Source organism: Stenella coeruleoalba (genome assembly GCF_951394435.1).
Source record: "Stenella coeruleoalba genome assembly, chromosome: 4".
In the NCBI taxonomy this organism is placed as follows: Eukaryota; Metazoa; Chordata; class Mammalia; order Artiodactyla; family Delphinidae; genus Stenella; species Stenella coeruleoalba.
Window position 1 is genome coordinate 4,362,158 of NC_137149.1, and position 20,530 is coordinate 4,382,687.

Consider the following 20,530-nt stretch of genomic DNA (forward strand, 5'->3'; position numbering starts at 1 on the left):
TAGGAAAGTCAACTAGAAAAGTAGTTTGTTTTTTTAAAAGAGTTATTCTTTAGGATAAAAACAATCCTAAAAAAGAATTTCCTAGAAGCCCAATATACTCCTCTGGAGGGTGCCCGGCAACTTTGAGGCACCTGGAACTCAACACGATGTAGTTCAGTAAGTTTCCGTCCATCAGCAAACCAGGCAGAAACTGGCGTTAAACTGCTGAGGGTCCCCAGAGGCTCCTTCCCAACCCTAAGGAACAGATATTTAACTTACACCGCCCAAAGGTGGTGATGTTTAAAAGGCACAGGTGGGACATTTTAAATTAAGGACTTTCAGTGCACAGGGGAGGTTTCCCCTCTACCCCCAAATGTTTCAGCTTCATATATTTACCAAAACTAATCATCATAAGTACCTGTAAAGTGACCGGAAGGCAACTCACAGGTTCGGAAGATAGTCCACTTAACAAAGCCAACACAATTTATAATCTTAATTATTAATAAGTCAAATAATTTACTGAAAATTTACCAAACACCAAACATGCCAGGAGCTATCACATGCTCTAATCATCACAAGCCTGCCAAGTACACCCAAGAAACTATGAGATTCAGAGAAGCTGAGTGACACACCCAAGGTCACACAGCAAGAGAAACAGGATTCAAACCGGGTCTGACATCAAAGGCCAAACATGGCTTGTTGGAGTGCTTAAGAGTACAGACCCTACACTTTGTGATCATCGATAAGTTAAATACAACAATATTTAGACTTCTCTGTATGTATGTTAGACTTCAATAGAAAAGTTTTAAAACTAAAATACACAAGGGGAAAAAATAATGTAGGTTCTGGAGGTAGACCACGTAAGTTCAAATCCTGGCTCCTCCGCCTAGCAGTTGTTGGACCTTGGACTAGTTTAACTTCTCTGTGCCTCGATTTCCACGTAGTAAGAGGGGGACAATAATAGACCCTATTTCATTAGGCAGTTGACAAGATCGGGGGAAGAAATCTACATAAAGCCTTTAGAATCGCGCCTTGGAAGATGCTAGTTGGCATCACTCTTCCCCGGGCACCCGACACGGCCAGCCAGCTCAGGCCCCCTATTTTAGCAACTCATTTGCATAAGCAAGCCCAGACACAGCCAGTCTGCACAGCCTCACTGTACGGCTTCGCCCTGTCACCAGCATCTCTCCTCGCACCTCCGCTGCGGCACTGACCGAGCGCTGGGCCTCAGCTTCCCCATCTGTCAAATGAGGTGACTAGCCCAGCCAAGCTACCCGAGGTCCTTGCAACTTGACAATCTAGAATTCTAAACCCAGACCCTAGAAACTTTACACCCTCCCTACAGCAAACATTGACAACACGTACCCATTTTCCTAAAATCCTCTCTTACATATTAGGTATAAATGTCTGGTGTGATGACAAATCTTCTCCAAGGTCTCAAAGCTCGGCGAGCACCCACGCCATGCTGGGCAGGCATCCTCTGTGCTGAGGGTGAGGACGTGACAGTCAGAAGCTCTGACCAACAGGGAAGACAGATTCCTAAGCATGTTGCTCTGATAAGCTGTGTCCTCTCTGTTGAGAGGCCTTCAGCAGAGCACAAGCAAGGGGAAGTGGAGGTAGCACGGGCAGGAACTCACCCGCTGGACAGAGGGAAGTAGGGCAGTGGGAGGGAGAGATGGAGAAGTGGAAGGGCGGAGGGGTGGAGGGGTGGAGAAGTAGAGAGAGGTGCCTGAGGGGAACTGCAGGGACCCGCGGAGGCCAGGTGAGGCAGCCCTGATTCGGAGCATGAGAGGGTGGGCTGGGGGCAGGCTGTAAACACTCAGTCTCGCAAGCATGGAGCAAGCCCACCTCGGCGCCACGCAAAATGCTAAGCAGGGACCTGCCAGGACCTGCTGGGGCCGTGAAGGACATTGAGATGAGCGGAGCCTGGCCCCCTGACCTGCCTCAGTGTGAATGTCATCCCTGCCCCTCTCCAGCTGGGTGACCCTGAACCGGTTACCTGACCGCCCTCGATGCGGCCCAAAGGCTGCATTCACTCAATAACCCTGAGCCCCAAGAACATGCCAGCTTCTCACAAGGGCTGTTAATCAGGTGAAGCCCACAGTCTCAAGGGGTCAAACATACCACCACCAAGACAGTAGTAAGACAGCCTTGGCTGGGGGGTGGGACGGCGGAGCAAACCAGGTGGGACAGGTGGGCTAAGCAGCTGGGAAAAAGCCCTATCCAAACCTGAGACACAGGTTGGTACTGGCCAGATAAACCGGGCAAGAGCAAGGGACTGCTGTAAGGTCTGGTCTGGTCCATGCACAGCTCCTAACAGTGCCCAGCAGCCACCCATCCTCTACAAAGGTAGCCAAGACAACGGCGAGGGGCCAACGCCTGCAGACACGGGCCCTAAGACACCGCCCTCCCCTGTAAACGAAGGGCGTGAGTCCGTGCCCAGGAGCCTCCTGCCCACAGAACTTCCCAAAGCCAAGCTTCCACTTCCACATCCAAGTTGGAGCAGATGGCGCCTGTCCAACTTTGAAACGCACGCGGCTGCCTGTGGCCTGCTGCGCAGGCGCGGGGTCTGGGGTCCGCCGGCCGGCGCTGCGGCCTCGTGAAGAGGAGCCTTCCCGAAGGCGGCCGCATCCCCCCAGCTCTGAGCCGCCGCCCCCCCCCCCCCCCCCCCGCTCCTTCCTCGGGGCAGCTCTCTGTCCCCATACAGCTCCTGCCCCTCAGCCTCCCGCTGGGATGCATCCCGAGGGGCGGGTCCCCGAGGCTAAGGGGGCTGTAGTCCAGGTACGGGGGCCCCTGAAGCAAAAGGGAGTCCCCGGCCTGGGGAGTAGGCGGTCTCAAGAGAAGGGGGCGTCTGCGGCCCCAGAACAGGGATCTGAGAAGCAAGGGGGTCGGGAGCTGCCAGGTGGACCCAGAGGTGGAGGGGGTTCCGGGCGGTCGGAGGCTCCGAGGTGTGGGGAGAGGGGCTCCGGCGAGTCGGGGACTGCAAACTGCCGGGGGTCGCAGGGGTCGGGGGCCCTGAGGTGGAGGGGGTCCCGGCGGCTGGGGGGCTCCGAAGTGGCGGGATCCCGGTGTTCTGTGGCCCCGACGCCGTGGGGGCTCTTATGCGTCGGGGAGCGCCGAGCCGGCTCCTCTCCCGGCCCGGGAGCCCCGCGCGTCTGAGGGGGAAAACTTTTCGTCAAGTTCCGGGAAAGGAGCGGGTCGGGGCGCGCGTCTCACCGAGGAGCGGGCGAGCCGAGCGCCCCCGGGCCCCGCGATGCTCCCCGTGCCCCACGCGCTCCCCCAGCGTGGGAGGGAGCGGCGGCCGCGCGTCGAGGGGGCGCGCAGGCAGGACCCGAACCCGCGCGGCCAGCTCCGCCCCGCCTCAGGCCGCCTCCACGCTCCGGCCGACGCTGCAGCAGGTGTCAGCTGCCCCGCGCGCCCCGGCGCCCTCCCTCCCTCGCGGCCCGGCCCTCGCCGGAGGCCCTCAGTACCGGAGTTAGCGCGGCTCCGACGCCATCCCCGGGGCCAGCGGGCCCGCAGCCCAGGCCCTGCGGGACCCGCAACTTGCGCGGCAAGGACACCCGGCGCTGCAGGCGGCGGGCCGGGCCGGCAGGTGCCCGCGAGCTGCCCGCAGCCAACAGCGGCGCGCGCCCTCGCCCCGCCCCGCGCGCCCTCGCCCCGCCCCGCGCGCCCTCGCCCCGCCCCGCGCGCCCTCGCCCCGCCCCGCGCGCCCTCGCCCCGCCCCGCGCGCCCTCGCCCCGCCCCGCGCGCCCTCGCCCCGCCCCGCCCCCTGCCTGCGCAGGCTGCTCTTCCGCCCGGGTTGCCGCGCCCAGCCGGGCTGCCGCCGCTCCTCGAGCTCGACGCTCGTCCCGCTGCCCCTCCTCCGGCCCGCTCGCCCGCCCGCCACGGGCTTCGGAGCGGCGTTGCCGGACCTTTTCTCTCCCGAAGGGCAAGAGGAGCCTGTGGGGAGGCCTGAGGGGATTTTCATGCCCGCAGACCCCCCGTGAACACCCATCAGGGGCTTCCTTACCTGGTCGGCTCCACCCGCGGCCATCTTGGAAGTGGGAAGCGCCCGGGAGGGGGAAGGGGCACGAGCGGGCAGCGACCAGGCGTGGGGAGCCGAGCAGCGGAGCGCATCGATGGGCGCCCCTGCCCCCCAGCAGGTGTGCGGGGGAGGAAGAGCCCGGACCCCACCTGGCCGCCTGCGAGAGACCAGGTGGGCAAGATCCGAGCTCGGGCCCGGGACGTACAGCCTCGGGAAGGTCGCTTTGAGGTCTTCCCTGCCGGGCCTTGGTCTCTTAATCTGTAGAACGGGCTTTTCTGTTAGTTGTCTTTTATCGAGCGGTTACGCAATGCATAGCGCCGTGCCTCCCCAGACTTGTCTGCACTTCAGCGTCTCCTGGGGATCTTTGAAAATTTCAAAGCCCAGGCCACGCCCCAGGCCAACTGAATCAGTCTCTGGAGGTAAGGTACAGTTTTGGAAGCTGTGTAATGTGCAGACAAGTTTAGGAGCCGCTGGCCTAGCGTTCATGTGCATTACTTCCTGTCAATATTGCAGAACCTCCAGAGACAAGGTCTGTGATCAAAACCGTCGTACAGAGTGGGAGATGAAGTCACTTACCCAAGGGTCAGGGCTGGTCAGTAGCTGAGAGGGGTCAGAAACCAGATGCCCCGCCCCAGACCGCCTTCCAGCATCATGGAAGGCCCTGAATGAGAAAGGTCTTGTTCGCTCGTTGTTGACCCCTACTTCATCCTCCTCCTAGAATGTACGCTCCCTGAGCCAAACCGGGCTTATCTTGTTTATTGGTATGTTCCCTGAGCCTGAAAGATTATGTTCTGAGGGCATCAAGGCAAGAGGAAAGACTCCAGTGGTTGGGAGCTGGAAGGCCTGGGTTCCAAGCTAGGATTGGCTCCTGCCAACCAGGACCCCTGAGGGCTGTCGCGGCCAGAGCTACCACAGAGGAAACCTCAGAGAGACAGCCAGCTACATCTAGCAGGGCCGTCGGGGACAGGAAGGGTGATCTCTCCATCACAGCGTCTGGAAGCATGCAACGGAAGATTAATTTGGGCTGTGGTCATTAGCGTTGGGCCGAAGAGCCCCTGACTTGTTTCTCCTGCCTGGGTCATGGCTCTAATAACTCTTAGCGCCTATTATGATAGCAGGAGGGGTGAGAACTTTACAAAGGAAATGTGTTAATAGAATACACTAACACCCTTCACAGTGCTTCTGTTATGCTTAGAGCATAATGGAGGCTTTATAAATGCTTACATTTCTGGATGTCTTAAGGAAAACTAATAGCAGGTCTCTTTCAAGCCCCGCCCCCCCCAGTGTGCCCCCCTGAGCTTATTTTAAGGAAACAGGAAAGTACAGACTTGCTTCAGGCCTGACTTAATTAGCAATTTAATACATCAGATTAATAAATCTGCCTTTACGGTGTTCTTTGCGACTCCCCAAATCCCTTGAAGCCCTCATTGTCAGTCTTAGGGTTTTAAAACCCCACAATCACAGGAACCATTGTTCTACATCCAGAACCGAGGAAGCTTGTGGTCCGTGGGTTTGCATTTGGCGCCCTCTGTCTGCCTTCTCCTCACCCTCTCACCACCCTGCTGCCTCCCTGGCTCCCGCCCCTCCCCCTGCCACAGCCCAGAGCTCCCCACTGGAGCCCATCTGTCACTTAACACCCTCAGTGTGATTTGACCTATTTCTTACCCCTTGTCATCAGCACCCAGGAGTGTTCTAGATGAATCCTCATTGCAACTTCAGCCTAACGAAATTAAAAATACAGTGAACAAGATTAGCTGCGTGGCAGTGGGCACGCACGTCACCTCTCAGAACCTCAGCACCTCCCAGCCCCCGTCTCTGATATGGAGATGAGAACTGTATCAGGGTGGTCAGTGCCGTGTCCCCCTCTGCTGGCTCACTGCTGCCTGCCTGGGGGAAGCCATCCCGGCTCCCCTGTGCAGACCTAACCGCCAGGGTCCCAAACTGATTCTCACCTGGTCGTTCCTTTGGGGGCTGTAAAGCTGCCCCTTGATGTAGAGAAGCACCAGGCCTGCAGCTGCCTCACCTCAGTTCCAGGCACAGGACTGGTGGGTGGTGGCCTGGCCTGGGTCAGCCCTGAAGCCTTCCCTCCCTTCCCTTCCCCAACTTTCCCCATCTCAACAAGGCTCTGAGCATCTCCGCCTCCCGAACTGTGTGAGGATTAAATGTAAAACAACTGTCTGGGGAATTCCCTGGTGGTCCAGTGGTTAGGACTCCACGCTTTCACTGCCGAGGGCCTGGGGTTCAATCCCTGGTCGGGGAACTGAGATCCCACAAGCCACGCGGCACGACCAAAAAAGAAAAGAAAAAACCCAGCTGTCTGGTTCTGTCAGTTTCTGGCATATTTGAGGGAGCTCTTCCTAGCAATATAATGTAGAGAAAGTCAACCCGCCAAGGTGAGGAGAGATGCTAAGATTCTCCAGGGACCCCGCGGAGGGACTTCTTCAAGCCTGACCTGTGAGCCTTCCCCAAGCTCACCAAGCAGGAGTGGGAAGCCCTTCCCAGGGTGACCGAGTTCCACGGAAGGCAGCCCTGAGCCCACTGTGTGCCGGCGCCCTGGGCTCCGGGAACAGCAGAGTGACTGATAGCCCACAGTTCCTGCGCCCACGGAGCCCCCGTCTCGAGGGGCAGACAGACGTGGCACCTCGCAAATGCACTCACATCCCCTCACCAGGACAATAGGAACTCACCAGGGGCAGACCCCAGAAGGGTCACCAGCAGGGTGTCGGAGCTGGCGGGACCCTCTAGAGTCCTCAAGCCCACCCCTCTCATTATTCAGTGGGGCAAGTGAGGCCCAGAGACAGACATGGGGAGGGGCCCAAGGTCAGGTGGGGAAGGGGGTGGGCACAGGTCCTGGCCAGCAGCCTCTGCCCCACCAAACCTCTGTGCACCTCTTCTCGGGAGATGTGGGGTTCTAGCCTCCCAAATGCATATTTTGCCCCCGACTCTTCCCCAGCCCCGGGAATGTGAGCTCCTTAAATATTTGTTGACTGCGTGAATAAACCTTTGTCATACCTGCACTCGCGTGAGCCCTCCCAGGTGCCCCATGCTGTGCTGGCTGTTTCACCCCATCACCACACCTACTGGCACGTTGACTCCTGCTTTACAGGTGGGGAAGCAGGCGCGGTGAGGTGAGGCCGCTCAGCTTGGCCCTCACAGCTTGCCCCCCACTGTCCAAAAGCTGCCGCCCACTCGCCATCCTCCCTCCCACCCTCCTTGCCCCCAGCTTCTGTTCAGGGCCACCGGGGGCCCAGGGTGGGAATGAAAGTACCGGCGGCGGTGGTCACACTTCACTTGTGAGTGTCAGCGGGCCGTCCCCACCAGGCAGAGGCAGATTGAGCAACCATCATTTATTTCCAAGGAGCTTTCCGCTGGCCCAAGGGATTTCAGAAGTCCAGGAAAGCCCATCTTTTCTGTCTTCATTCCTTGGAATAAAGGAATTCACTGTGGAGATGGACGTTCTCATTTTTAGGACACAAAGCCTGGAACTTGGGTTTGCCTTGTTGCTTCTGAAAATTGATCAAGAGGAGGAAAAAAAAACAAAGTCAAAAGTAGCCCAGGTAGCTGGAGGTAAGCCTTCCAGCAACCTCAGGCCCAGAGAAGATGGCCAGAGACACGGAGACGGAAAAGTGTCATAACAACCAGAGTAGTCACCACGAACCTCTGCAGTTTGCGGCAAAGAAGCAGCATCAGACCCTCACAACCAGACCATCAACTCGTATTCTACTCAGTTTTAACAAGGGCAGTTACCTGTTGCTTACCTGCAGAGGTGAAAATCAGTGAATTCAGGGAGGTGGAACTCCTAGAAGTATTACAGCACATTTATAAAAGGGAGAAGGCATGGCTCCAGCAAAAGAGAAAATTATAACACACTGAATCCTTTTCATCTAATAGTGCACTTGAAGGGAGCTGTCCTTATAAAAAAAAAATACCCCCAAAGTCAGGCAAAGACTGTTGTAAAAATATGCTCACTGAAGTGCTACTTACAACAGTGAAATGGATATGATGTGGACGTCCAGTCATGGGGGAAGCTTAACTAACTGGAGAGACTTCTATGCAGCCATTTAAAAAATCTTTAGGGCTTCCCTGGTGGCGCAGTGGTTAAGAATCCGCCTGCCAATGCAGGGAACACGGGTTTGAACCCTGGTCCGGGAAGATCCCACATACCGCGGAGCAGCTAAGCCCGTGCACCACAACTACTGAGCCCGTGCTCTAGAGCCCACGAGCCACAACTACTGAGCCCACGTGCCACAATTACTGAAACCCACCCGCCTAGAGCCGGTGCTCCACAACAAGAGAAGCCACCACAATGAGAAGCCCGCGCACCTCAAGGAAGAGTAGCCCCTGCTCACCGCAACTAGAGAAAACCCACACGCAGCAACAAAGACCCAATGCAGCCAAAATTTAATTAATTAATTTTTAAAAATCTTCAAGTAGTTTATTATAGCAAAGAGGAAATGCATAAGTTGTAAGAGTGATACTGAATTTTAAATAAAACATAATCATAGAATATGGAATGTCATCCACAGAAACAAACAGGTAGAAACACTCAAATGATATCAGAACACACATGATTACCTTCTGATTATGTATTTTGAAACTTTTAGATTTCCCGCAACAAACGAATGCTCTATTTATATATATATATTTTTTGGCCACACCACGTGGCTTGTGGGATCTTAGTTCCCTGACCAGGGGTCGAACCCATGCCCCCTGCAGTGGAAGCGCAGAGTCCTAGCCACTGGCCGTCAGGAAATTCCCCTGGAATATTATTATTCTATTTATAATGTAATAATATTATTATTATATTATTATTACTATATTATAATAGTAATATTACTATTATAATATTCTATTTATAATAATATTTAAATATTATTCTATTTATAATGAGATGTGTTAAGATGCTGACTGATGGGTAACCGACAAGATTCAAGAGGCACAGTAACCTGAGGCCATCGGATGAGGGCTCTGCACGCTGTCCCTTCTCATCAAAGCACGACAAGTCCTGTCACCATTTTGTCAGTGGGAACACGCGTGCTCCAGGGGGTTAGGTAATGAATGCAGAGCCAAACACACTTGCTGTGACGGGAGTGCTGACCACAGAGCCCTGTGACTACGGTCTGTGTGTTCTACCGTCTGTAACAGCGTCTCTAGCTGCCCTAGCAGCCCCATGATGCTGTATTGTTGCCCCATTTTACTGGGGACATTTGAACCAGTGGGGTCTGGTGCCCAAATCAAAGGTCACTAATTCTCAGAGCATCCCAAGTAATTGCTTGGAGGAAGTAAGTTATAATGAAACCAACAGACCCTGCAAAGTATGGAATGCACAACCTGGCGCTGGTGGGTGGCGTGGGGGGGGAGGTGTGGTGCAGGGGACCCCCTGTGGCTTGCGGCTCACTGATGCTTAAGAGGAGCCCAGGGCTGGAGGCCTTAAGGCTCTAGGTACTAAGAAACCACAGAAAGCACGTGGGGGTGGGGCTCTGCGTTACAGCACACCACAGTGGAATTTTCCAAATAGCCTTGTTTTTTAAAGGCATCGCCCCGTTGCCTTCTGCTGCCGCCACCCTCAGAAAGCGAAACCCGATTTAGAAGCTGCGGGATCAGGTCTCACGTGGGAGCCACGTGAGATGGGTGCAGAGGGCAGAGGTGGCAGGGGATGCAGATGCTTCTCACGCCCGATCATCCCTTGCGGGAAACTCTCCCGCCCCTTGCACGCGTGCGGCTCCCCGGAAGCACCTCGAACTCTGTCAAGTCCTCCCCTTTGCACCTGCTCTGCCCTCGGCCTGGACCTCCTGGGATTCCCTTCTCCTCTACTTCCTAGTCCCCTCTGGTGTGTGGCTCAGAATGGTACCCCAGGTGCTCTGACCCTCGGAACGGCATCCCCGACTCTTACCCAACTCCCACCCGAGGCCGTGCAGGGCTCCAGCAGCCCCTGGGCCACCTCCCAGATGCCTTACCATCTTGTCTGGTCTCTGTGCAGTCCCCAGGTCCCCAGCGGGTAGTCAGGGCCCACACGGAGGAGAGGGGAAGAGCGTAGCCTGCCTGAGCCCTGCGCAGTGTGTGTCTACCGTCTTCGTCCTCGCAGTCGCCCATGTTGCCGAGAAGAACTGAGGCTCACGCGGGGGAACGTTCCGTGCCCACGGCCCCATAGCTGCGAAGGACACAGGCAGGATTGGCAACCAGGCCGTCTGGCTCCAGGTAACATACAGTGTGGTGCTTGTTTGGTGGTGACAGACGGGACACCTGGGGTGAGGCCCTGCCCATGCCACACTCTCCCCACCCCTGCTTCCCCACTGCCCCTCCACAAGAGACCCCATTTTTTTCCAGCCCCTGAGAAGCAGTTGACGATAGTAGAGAACATGAGCTTTCACGTCAGGCAGATCTGGGCTGGAATCCCAACTCTGGTGTTTACTGTGTGACTTTGGGCAAGTTACTTAACCTCTCTGAGCCTCGGTTTCCTCTTTCAGAGGAAGGGGTGTCCCACATACCTCAGGTGGGGGAGGGGTTTAATACGTGTTTTCTTTCTTCCTGACGCATCTACCCTCCCTGACCTAGCGACTTCAACCTTTCCCTTTGCTCCTCCATCCTAAGCCAACCTTAGATATTGCCCACCTTAGAGGAACCTTCTTGGATGCACTCCATGTTCCTCTTCTTGCCAAACCTCAGCCCCTATTTTCTCCTAACTCATCCACCCACCAACCAACAGCTCCTGAGACACACACACACACACAGAGTTGGGCCCAGCTCCCTCCTGGCTACAGAAGTTGGCTTCCTAAATGTCCCAGCACCCAGTCCAGCCGCTGTCCTTCCTCCGCCCTGCACCTGGAGTGGAGGATGTTCTTAGCTCTCACAAAAACACCCCTGGCGGCTCCTTGCCCTTCCCCCCCCAGAGCAGCCGCCCCTCCTCTTTGGGGAGGGAGCAGGCCTCAGCCTGCCCACCCCTGGGTCTCTGCCCTGAGGGGCCTCACACAAGCCCCAGGCCGGCTGACCTTCCCCCCCCCCCCACCAAGTGTCACCCATCAGGAGACGTTCCCTCCCGCTGCCACTCCACCCCCACCCCCCAGATACTGTAGACACCCTCTCTGCACCAGGCTCCGATGCCCAGCTGATACCCGGTGCGCGCCTGAACGAGGTCCACCTCTGCCCTTCAAGGTCTCAGAAGTCTCCAGGAAAAGCCTTGAGATTCTGCCGGGTCGCGCTGATTCTCTGAGCACTGGCTGCCCACTCCCTCCCACGGAGGGTGAGCTCATGGCTGGGAGACAGGTGGCTGCAAGGCTTTTGTTCTTGTTTGAATCTGGGCGGGGGGACTTCCCAAGGACAGGCCTGCAGAGGTGAAGGTGAGGGTGTGTGGGCCCGAGAGGAGCAGCGTAGCAGCCAGGGTGACAAGTAGACAGAGGGGGGCGGATCCACCTCCAAACTGCTGCCTCTTCATTTGCACCCACCCCCCTAGAGCCACCAGGCCACCAGCCCCGATCTCTCCAGGACCCCCTCCCAGATCCGGCCCCAGCCTAACCTTGCAGCCTCGCCGCCCCCTTCCCATCCAGACTGGCGTTTTCCAGACACCTCACAATCCTGGCTGCACAGAGCCCGCCTTTGCTTGTCCTGTTCCTTCTGCCTGGACCCCCTCCTGCCTTCTCCAGCCATCACAACCCTGGTCCCCTTGGCCACGTGCCACCCCCAGCTCCCACACCTGGCAGAGCTGGCCACGCCCTCCTGAGAGGCCCGGGAGCCCCTTGCTCATCCCCGTGGCCCTCCGTGCTGGGCACGCGGCAGGTGAACCAGATTCTCCAAGGGGGTGGCAGCCGCCGGATTAGGGGTCTCCCAACCCCACGCAGCCTGGCCTGGGACGCGCTCAGCGTCAACACCCGCCTGATGGTCCAGCCCTCCTCCTGCCCTGCGGGGGTGGAGCTGGGCTTGGGGGAAGAGCTGCCCCTAAACTCTAAAATGGGCCAAGATATCGGCCAAGAGCCACAGGTGAGGTGTGCTGTCTGGAGCCGCAGGGAGACCAGGCCGAGCACCCTGGCCTCTGGTTTCTCCTGGAGATCCCTCTCTGGGCCCTCTTGACATAGCCTCAGGTCCTGGTCAGTGGCCTCTAGAATTGTCTGTCCACCTGCCTCCCCATTAGGCTGTGAGCCTAACCCTGGCACACAGGAAGTGCTCAGGACGGTTTGAGGATGGCTGTTTCAGGCATCAGGGTCCCCCCTCCAGGCATTCCCAATCCCAGTGGGCCCAGCCCTCCAGGGAGATCCAGGCTTCACCCAACAAGCACAACCACTCCCTGGGTGGGACGTCCAGAAAAGATGGGCCTGGGGCTGCCCAGGGGCGCTGAGCAGAGCTGGGTTTGGGCTTCAGGGGCGAGAAAGAAAAAGCTGGTCACTCCCCCAGGGTCCACCAGGCTCCGGGCGCCTTCCCTGGGGGCCTCTTCGCATGCAGGGCCAGTCCCCAACTCCAGCTCCTCCCCTGGGCCCATGCAAGGCTCAGCTGCCTCCTGTCCCAGAAGGAGACAAACCTCTTCCGAGGCCTGCTCCCAGCTGCCGCTACCTCTTGCCAAACCTGCGCAGCCGAGCTTCCAGAAAGAGCGATCCGCACACTCGGGTCCACACTGCCTCGCACCCTCTCACTGCCCTTGACATGCAGGGCCGGGCCGCCCTGTTCTGCCCGCCTCTGCTCCCCCAGCACATGGCGGCGGTTGGAGACACCCGTCTGGCACTGGCTTGTCTTGACTTTGCCCTTCTCTGAGCCTCGGTTTCCTCATCTGTAAAATGCGGATGACCGTCGCCACCTCCCTGGGCTCTTGGGAGCCCGTGGGGAGGTGCATGCCTGGGGAGAGGCGGGGCTGCAGTGGCAGGTGGGGTTCTGTGTGGAAGGGGCAGGCGTAGCACCACCTAGAGGAGGTGAGCGGGGGTGTGCCAGGGAGCCCTGAGCCGGGCCCACGTTCTGGGAGACACAGAGCCTCCCTCAGCGCCCCATCGAGGCTCCCGGCAGATGTCTACATTGGAGACATAGGAGGGGCCCAAGAAGCCGCCCTGAGCCCCTCCAGAGGCCTATGCAGGGAGACCACGTGGGGTCAGGAAAGAGACCCAAGCCAGGAGACTGGGGTCGGCACCCCATCCCAGTGTGACAATGGGGCGGCATATTTAACATGCCTGAACTTCAGTCTCCTCATCTGTGAAATGGGCACATCAGGAGGTGTGCGGTTTACCCAAGGCACGGAGTGTGTGGCACAGACAGAGCTCTAACGTGTGTGTGGAGTGAGACAAGCTAGAATTTCACAAGGATGATTTTAGATGTACAGGGATTAGCACTTGCATTTTTATGTGTTTTCCATATTAGAGGAAGGGACTTCCCTGGCGGTCCAGTGGTTAAGACTGAGTTTCCACTGCAGGGGGCGCATGTTCGATCCCTGGTTGTTGAAGTAAGATCCTGCGTGCCATGCAGTGCAGCAAAAAAAAAAAAAAAAAAAAAAAGATATTAGGGCTTCCCTGGGGGCGCAGTGGTTGAGAGTCCGCCTGCCGATGCAGGGGACGCGGGTTCATGCCCCGGTCCGGGAAGATCCCACATGCCTCAGAGCCGCTGGGTCCGTGAACCATGGCCGCTGAGCCTGCGCGTCCAGAGCCTGTGCTCCGCAACGGGAGGGGCTGCAACAGTGAGAGGCCCACGTACCACAAAAAAAAATAAAATAAAATAAAAATAAAAATAAAGATATTAGAGGGAAAGGCTGGCCTTCCGTTTGCAGAAGATATAAAGCATCTTCGCAGAGACCCTGAGTGGCCCTCGAAGGGGCGAGGGCCCGGGTAGTTTGGGTTCCTGTTCGTTAACTGGCTGGTGGTGTGATTTTTACCCTAGGTACTTTCTACAGGTTAAAAAAAAAAAAGGATCTTTTATCATTACTAAAATATTTACCAAATTATCTCGTGCGTGCCAGGTCATGGGGTAAAAGCTAGGACCAAGAAATGATTCAGAAACAATCTCTTCTCAGTTTATAGAGGAGACGTGTAAAATGATATTTTATTTTTTTCAAACTTTTACTTTAGCTCCATGTGAGAGTAATAGCCACCGTGGAAAATTTGGTGAATGCAGATGAGTCCACAGAAGAAAATACACGGTGCCTGCCACCCTCCCTTCCAGAGAGAGCCACTGGCATGTGAGCCACTCAGACGTCCCCTTTGTCTTCTTTCCCTACGGACTACCCTCTGAGTAACCGTCAGCCCCGATGCGGTCCTTCTCTGCTGCTTATTCGGTGCAAGCCGCCTCTGTGAGCTGCACCTTCCTCGTCTCTGAAATAGAGCTTAAAACGCGTTCCCTCCCCCGTGGGACAGTGTGAAGCCGAGTGCAGCAGTGAATGTGGAGTGGTGTAGCCGGCGGGGCGGCAGGTGCTTGGTAGACAGCGGCTACCAAGGGAAGCCCGAGAAGCGGGCTACCAAGGGAAGCAGAAGAAGCCCACTGCGCCACCAGGGAAGCCCGAGAGCCATTTTTATTGTGGAAAATTTCAAACATATACACAGTGAACCGTAGAGTGATCCCCTAGGTACCCATCTCAACACTGGTTATATTCTGCTCTTCCTGTCACCACCCCATATTCTTGTTGTTTTTATTTTTCCTGGATTCACTTAGAGTGTATCTCAGATATATCAGAACCCATGAAAATACTTCAGCTTGTTCCATGCACATCTTTAGTAGTAAGGTTTTTTTTTTTTGAGGCATAATCATAATATCGTCAGATATCTATAAAATTAACAATAATTCCTCAATGTTTTATAATTCCCCAATTATCTCTAAAAATGTCTTCTTATAGTTTGTTCAAATCAGGTTCTGGGAAATTCCCTGGCAGTCCAATGGTTAGAACTCTGCGCTTCCACTGCAGGGGGCACGGGTTCGATCCCTGGTCGGGGAATTAAGGTTCTAAATCAGGTTCCAAAATTACACTGCACTTGGTAGATGGGTCATTACGTCTCTTTTAGTCTGAAATAGTTCTCCCTTGGTTTGTTTTTCCTACGCGATATATTTGATGACATGGTGTTATTTGTCTTGTGGAATTTTCTGAATTATGGATTCAGAGGACTGTACATTTGTGGTGGTGTTGAACAAGCTCCTCTAGCCCCAGTATGTCCTATAAACTCAGTTTCATCCCAAGCAGCGGTCCTCAATTTTGCCCCCAAGGAACATTTTGCAGTATCCTCTGAAGAGAGTCCCTTAGGAGGCACTGCGCTGGGGATGGGAGTGGGACCAGCAGAGTGGTCTACATCTAGGGGTCACTCCCAGCATCCACGCATGTGTACTTCCTACATGTCCCATCAGGAGTGGACAGCTCATCCCACTCTTAGCAACATCGCCTTGGACTAGGGGGTCCCGGTGCTGTCAGCACATCACCTGATGATTCCGCAACCATTCGTAATCATGGTCTAGATCAACCACTCGGGTTGCGGGATGGTGAGACCTATTTTTTTTTAGTGTAATGCAATTATGACTTTAATGCTTTCTCACATACTGTTTGCAAAGGGCTTTCCCATCCAGGATCGAATAACCAAACTCACAGCTATGCTGGAGGCGGGTCCAATAATCTTCCTCTTTTTTTGTAAATTGATTTTTACTGGAGAATAGTTAATATACAGTGTTGTGTTAGTTTCTGCTGTACAGCAAAGTGAATCAGTTATACATATACATATATCCACTCTTGTTTAGATTTTTTCCCCATATAGGTCATTACAGAGTATTAACTAGAGTTCCCTGTGCTACACAGTAGGTTTTTTAAAAAATTAATTAATGAATTATTACCTTTTTTTTGGCTGCGTTGGGTCTTCGTTGCTGCACGCGGGCTTTCTCTAGCTGTGGCGAGCGGGGGCTACTCTTGGTTGCGGTGCACGGGCTTCTCATTGCAGTGGCTTCTCTTGTTGCGGAGCACGGGCTCTAGGCACATGGGCTTCAGTAGTTGTGGCACGTGGGCTCAGTAGTTGTGGCTCGCGGGCTCTAGAGCGCAGGCTCAGTAGTTGTGGCACATAGGCTTAGCTGCTCCACGGCATGTGGGATCTTCCTGGACCAGAGCTCGAACCCGTGTCCCCTGCACTGGCAGGGGGATTCTTAACCATTGTGCCCCCAGGGAAGCCCTATACTGTAGGTTCTTATTAGTTTTCTGTTTTATACATAGTAGTGTGTCTAAGTCAATCCCAATCTCCCCATTTATCGATAATCTTCTGATAATTTTCTCCAGACAAGGAGGCTGAGATCAGAGAAGGGAAGGGGCACAAGACCCCACAGCTCAGTAGGAGAAGCAGGCCAGGCCTGGGCAGGGCCGCCGCCCAGAGCTCCATTCACTGGAGGATGCTGAGCTCATGCAGCTGCAGAGAAGGGAGGAAAGGCCCTGTGATCTTCTTTTAAGAGCTACAAAAGTTCTAAAGGGTTCTCTGCTGTGCATCAGCTGTTTCTAGCATCCCTCTCCAAGCTCAGAAACCACTGCTCACCCATGACACAAAGGGGGGCCCGGCTCACACCCCTTCAGGCCTCCTGCCACCTCCAGCATGAGACCCAAACCCTCTCAAGCCCCTCCCACATCTGTCTCCCCATCTTTTCCCACATCACGGTCCCCACCCCAGCCAAACCCAACTGGGACACCGAACTCGGATTCTGATACACTAACAGGAGACTTCTGCTATGGCTTGACCAGCTGCTCTCGGTGGGCACTAAGGAGGCGGTTAACCCCTGTCCAGCACCCATGTGTGCAGGCACGTTATTGCTTTTAACACTGGGGAGTGGGTTTCACCTTTTCAGCTTTCACATCAGAAAACCGAGGCTTGGAGAGGGTGACCGGCTTGCCAAAGGGGGCCGGAGCTCATGAGGAGCCGTGCAGGACGGCCTCGGCCCGGGCTTCTTCCAGGTGGCCCCAGGCAGCCACCTCCCCGGGGCTGGGAAAAGGTGGGCCCCAGAAAGTGTGGCGGAGAGCTCCACTCCACACGCCGTCGGAGCTCCCCGTGCCGGGCCTTGGTCTCCTGTGCTTTCTGTCATCTGCAGCGCACTGGAGAGCGGTCACTGCCAGGAAGGAAACCACGCTGTTCACGGCCAATCTGCAGAGTGACGGGGTGGAAACGGACCCCAGTATGTTTCTTCCAGATGAAACGGGTAACTCATTCCACAGGAAGGGCCGCGTGTATGCCCTTGGAGTGTGTGAAATTGACGACTGCACCGCCTTCCTCCCCCTGCCCTGCCCAGGGATATCACGTGGCCTTCCCAAGGCCACCCAGCTGTTCAGGACAGAGCTGGGCCCCGCACGCATCACCCTGCACCCCTGGCCTGCTGACTTCCGAGGCCCCTGAGTGGGGCGGGGCTATCTGGGGGCAAGATAAGAAGAGCCAGCCTTCTAAGGAAGGGGGCTGCCTGGGCTCGGGGGGCTTCACCGCTTTCCTTCAAACTGCTGAAAACTTCAGAGGGCCAGAGCTCAGGCAGGCTGCAGAGACCCTCCGAAGTTTATCGAGGAGAGACGAAAGAGGAAATTGTGGTATCTTTATCACCAGACAGCTAGGGCTGAGGGAGGTTTACTGACTTAGAAAAATAGCATTCATACCATTGTTATACAGCAGAAACTGACACACCACTGTAAAGCAATTATACTCCAATAAAGACGTTAAAAAAAAAGATTCATACCAACATCAGGTTGAGGGCCTGGCACATTAGTAGGCTCTTAACATGTGTTTGTTGAATGAATGAATGTTTCCAAACCCTATTTTTTGCGACCAAGGCCCAGAGACCTCCTTTTCTTCCCAATTAGTAGCTTAATGCCAACATGAAGACACGCTGGCCCCCAAAAGGCCCCAAACTGCTGTCCCTACTTCCACGTGACGGCTCAGTAAGGTCAAGGTGTAGACTCCAAGGCTCCACTGTTCTCCAACCTCGTCCAGGTAACAAAACACCCTCCCAGCACAATGGCACCAAGCCTGGGAGAAGCGTTTCTGAGCGGGGGACCCGAGTTCAGCATGAGGACATGACCCAGAGGCTCAGGTCTCCCCACTTCCTCCCAAGCTCAGGAGGGGGATGCCCAGTGGGGGAGTGGGCCTGGGGAAGTGAGGGTCCCAGGAGACCACCTGAGACCCTACCAACAGCTGCTGGCAGAGAGGCCAGGCTCACCCAGCACCCCCGGTAGGGCCTTACTGGGGGGAGGTGGGGCTGCCAGCGGGACTGAGTGCCACGCAATTTCAGGCTCCCAAGGCTGGGGCACGGAGACAGGCCCAGGTGAGTGTGAGGGGTGGTGACCAGAGCAGTGCAGCACCGCTGTTAAGAGCCAGGGCCCACCACTGTGAGTGTGCCTCCCGAAGGGTCCCCAACCTCTCTGAGTAGTCCTGGGGTCTGCGAGCGATCGCTGCAGGGTACAGGGACGCCGGGGGCGCACGCGAGCCCAGAGGGGGAGCCGCGGAGGGGGCTGCTGCCCATCGCTGGCTCGCAGCTTCCGGTGTGTGGGAGGACGCCGTGGTCACACCTGACATCTGTGACCGGCAGGAACTGGGTCCTGAGCAGGGCCACAGGAGTTGCCCCCGGGGCTGGGAGGAGAAGAGCTGAGAGTCAGGCCCAGAGGGGCCAGGATGTGCTCGAGGCCCTCAGTGAGCCTGGGGTTTTCGGCACAGGGTCCGGGGTCCCTCTTCGGTAAAGGGGGGAAGCGCCCTGAAGCTGGCCTCCCAGCTGTCGCCCTGGGGCTCGTGGCCTGCGGCCCCCAGGCCTCCGTGTGTCCTCGAGGGGACCCCGAGCCCGCGGTGCTGCAGTCAGCCCAGGCTCCTCCGGGGGCTCTTCCCTCTGCCGAGGGTCTGACGGTGCAGGGGCAGGGGCGCGGGAGCATGGAGGCCACACGGCGGTAGGCTGCCCGACCTGGGAGTGACAGCCCAGGCCTGCTCACCCCGGCTGGCGGTGCTCCTGGCCGGGCCCCTGGACTTCCCGAGCGAGGGAACGGAGGGGGCGGGCCCGTGGCAGGTCTGCTCTGGCCACGGCGGCGGGTCAGAGCAGGAGCTCCTGACGCGGGCCTGGTCTCCTCCACCCGTCCCAGACCCGGGCGCGTCCCAGACCCGCGCACTGGCTCGGGGACAGAGAGAAACGCATGCGTGCGAGGGGAGGGGAGGCAGCTTTACCTGCCCTTCACCAGTTGGCGGAGAGTGACCAGCTCAGGGTCACACGGCTGGCCGAGGTCACTTCGCACCTCCTCAGGTGGGCAACAAGAAGCGGGGAAGGGGCTTCCCTGGTGGCGCAGTGGTTGAGAGTCCGCCTGCCGATGCAGGAGACACGGGTTCGTGCCCCGGTCCGGGAGGATCCCACATGCCGCGGAGCGGCTGGGCCCGTGAGCCATGGCCGCTGAGCCTGCGCTCCGCAACCGGAGAAGCCACAGCAGTGAGAGGCCCGTGTACCGCCAAAAAAAAAAAAAAAAAAAAAAGCAGCAGGGAGGAAGGGGCCCAGCTCAGGTAGGCCAGCCTCTTCCTTTGAGAGGCCCAGCAGTCAGCGTGCCCTCCTCTGCCCCCTCCCCAGTCCCCCTCTGCGACCGAGGCTGGGGTTCAGGGGAGCCAGGGCCTGTTGGGATGGCAGGCCAGAGGGTGGGGCCTCCTCTGTCCCTCCCACACAGGCCTCCCCAGCTCTGGGTCCCCTGGACTGTGACATGAAGTGGCCAGCCCAGTGTGAGCTGCAGCCGGCCACGTGCCTGTCCCCCAGGGAGACAAGTGTTGGCCGGGTCCCAGCTGCTGCTTTGCCGCAGGGTCAGGGCCCTCCTGCCATCCTGGCTCCACTCCGATGGGCACACTTGGTTCTGCTGCGGCCCCGGCCCCCACCAGGAGGGACAGTGTGATCTCGTGAGGGTGACCGGGTAGGACTGAGCAGGCCACCTGATGGCCACGTGACCGCGGTGAGCGCCCAGGGCCACAGGCCTCTGCAGGGCCTGACCCTGAGCCCAGGGCTTTGCTGCCACTGGCTGGAGGGAGGGGAGTGGAGGAAGCGAGGGGCAGCCTGCAGAAGCTGTGATCTTCCTGAGCCACAGGGCTGGGCACGGCGGCTTCCGGGAGGGGTCTTGACGCTCACTCTAGCCCGTGCGGCTGCGCTGTTTCATCTTTACAGCCAACCCTGACGAGAGGTCCTGTCGTGATCTCCACTGACAGCCGAGGACACCGGGGCGTGGACACTCGCCCAGGAGCGCACAGCCAGCAGGTGGCAGAGCCAGGAGTCACCCCCCCCCCCCGCCCCCGGCATCCTGTCTCAGTCTGGACTCCTGGAGATGACGCCCTTACGATTACGTAACTCACGAGGACTAGAAAGAGACGGAGGGGCAGAGGCGGCTGCTCAACACCTCCCCTCCCCCCCCCCCCAAGCACACTTTTCATAGTGGCATTTTGGCCAGATGGAGGCTTTGGGATGGGCTCCACCGTTCACGAGGCGTGAGACCTAGGCGGGTGGTTACCTTCCCCCCGTGTATGCTTTCTCAGCCGTAAAGGGGGCCAGTTGTACCTACCCCACGGCGTTGAGAATGAACACTGAACACTGTCTGCGAGAACGCCCGGCACGTGCTCGGCT

The 20,530-nt window shown here is 57.0% G+C and overlaps 1 protein-coding gene across 3 annotated transcripts in view; it reads right to left on the reverse strand.

The window, feature by feature from the left end:
* TBC1D14 (TBC1 domain family member 14) overlaps positions 1–4,068 on the reverse strand; it is a 103,147-nt gene extending 99,079 nt beyond the window's left edge. Inside the window, exon 1 of one of the 3 annotated variants that reach the window (XM_079919345.1) lies at positions 3,989–4,068. The gene's annotated coding sequence lies outside the window, so the exon portion shown is untranslated. Of the gene's footprint in view, positions 1–3,449; positions 3,612–3,988 lie in introns of those variants that run through there. The other 2 variants (XM_079919347.1, XM_079919346.1) reach the window with 2 other exon arrangements.
* Positions 4,069–20,530: the final 16,462 nt, after the last annotated feature.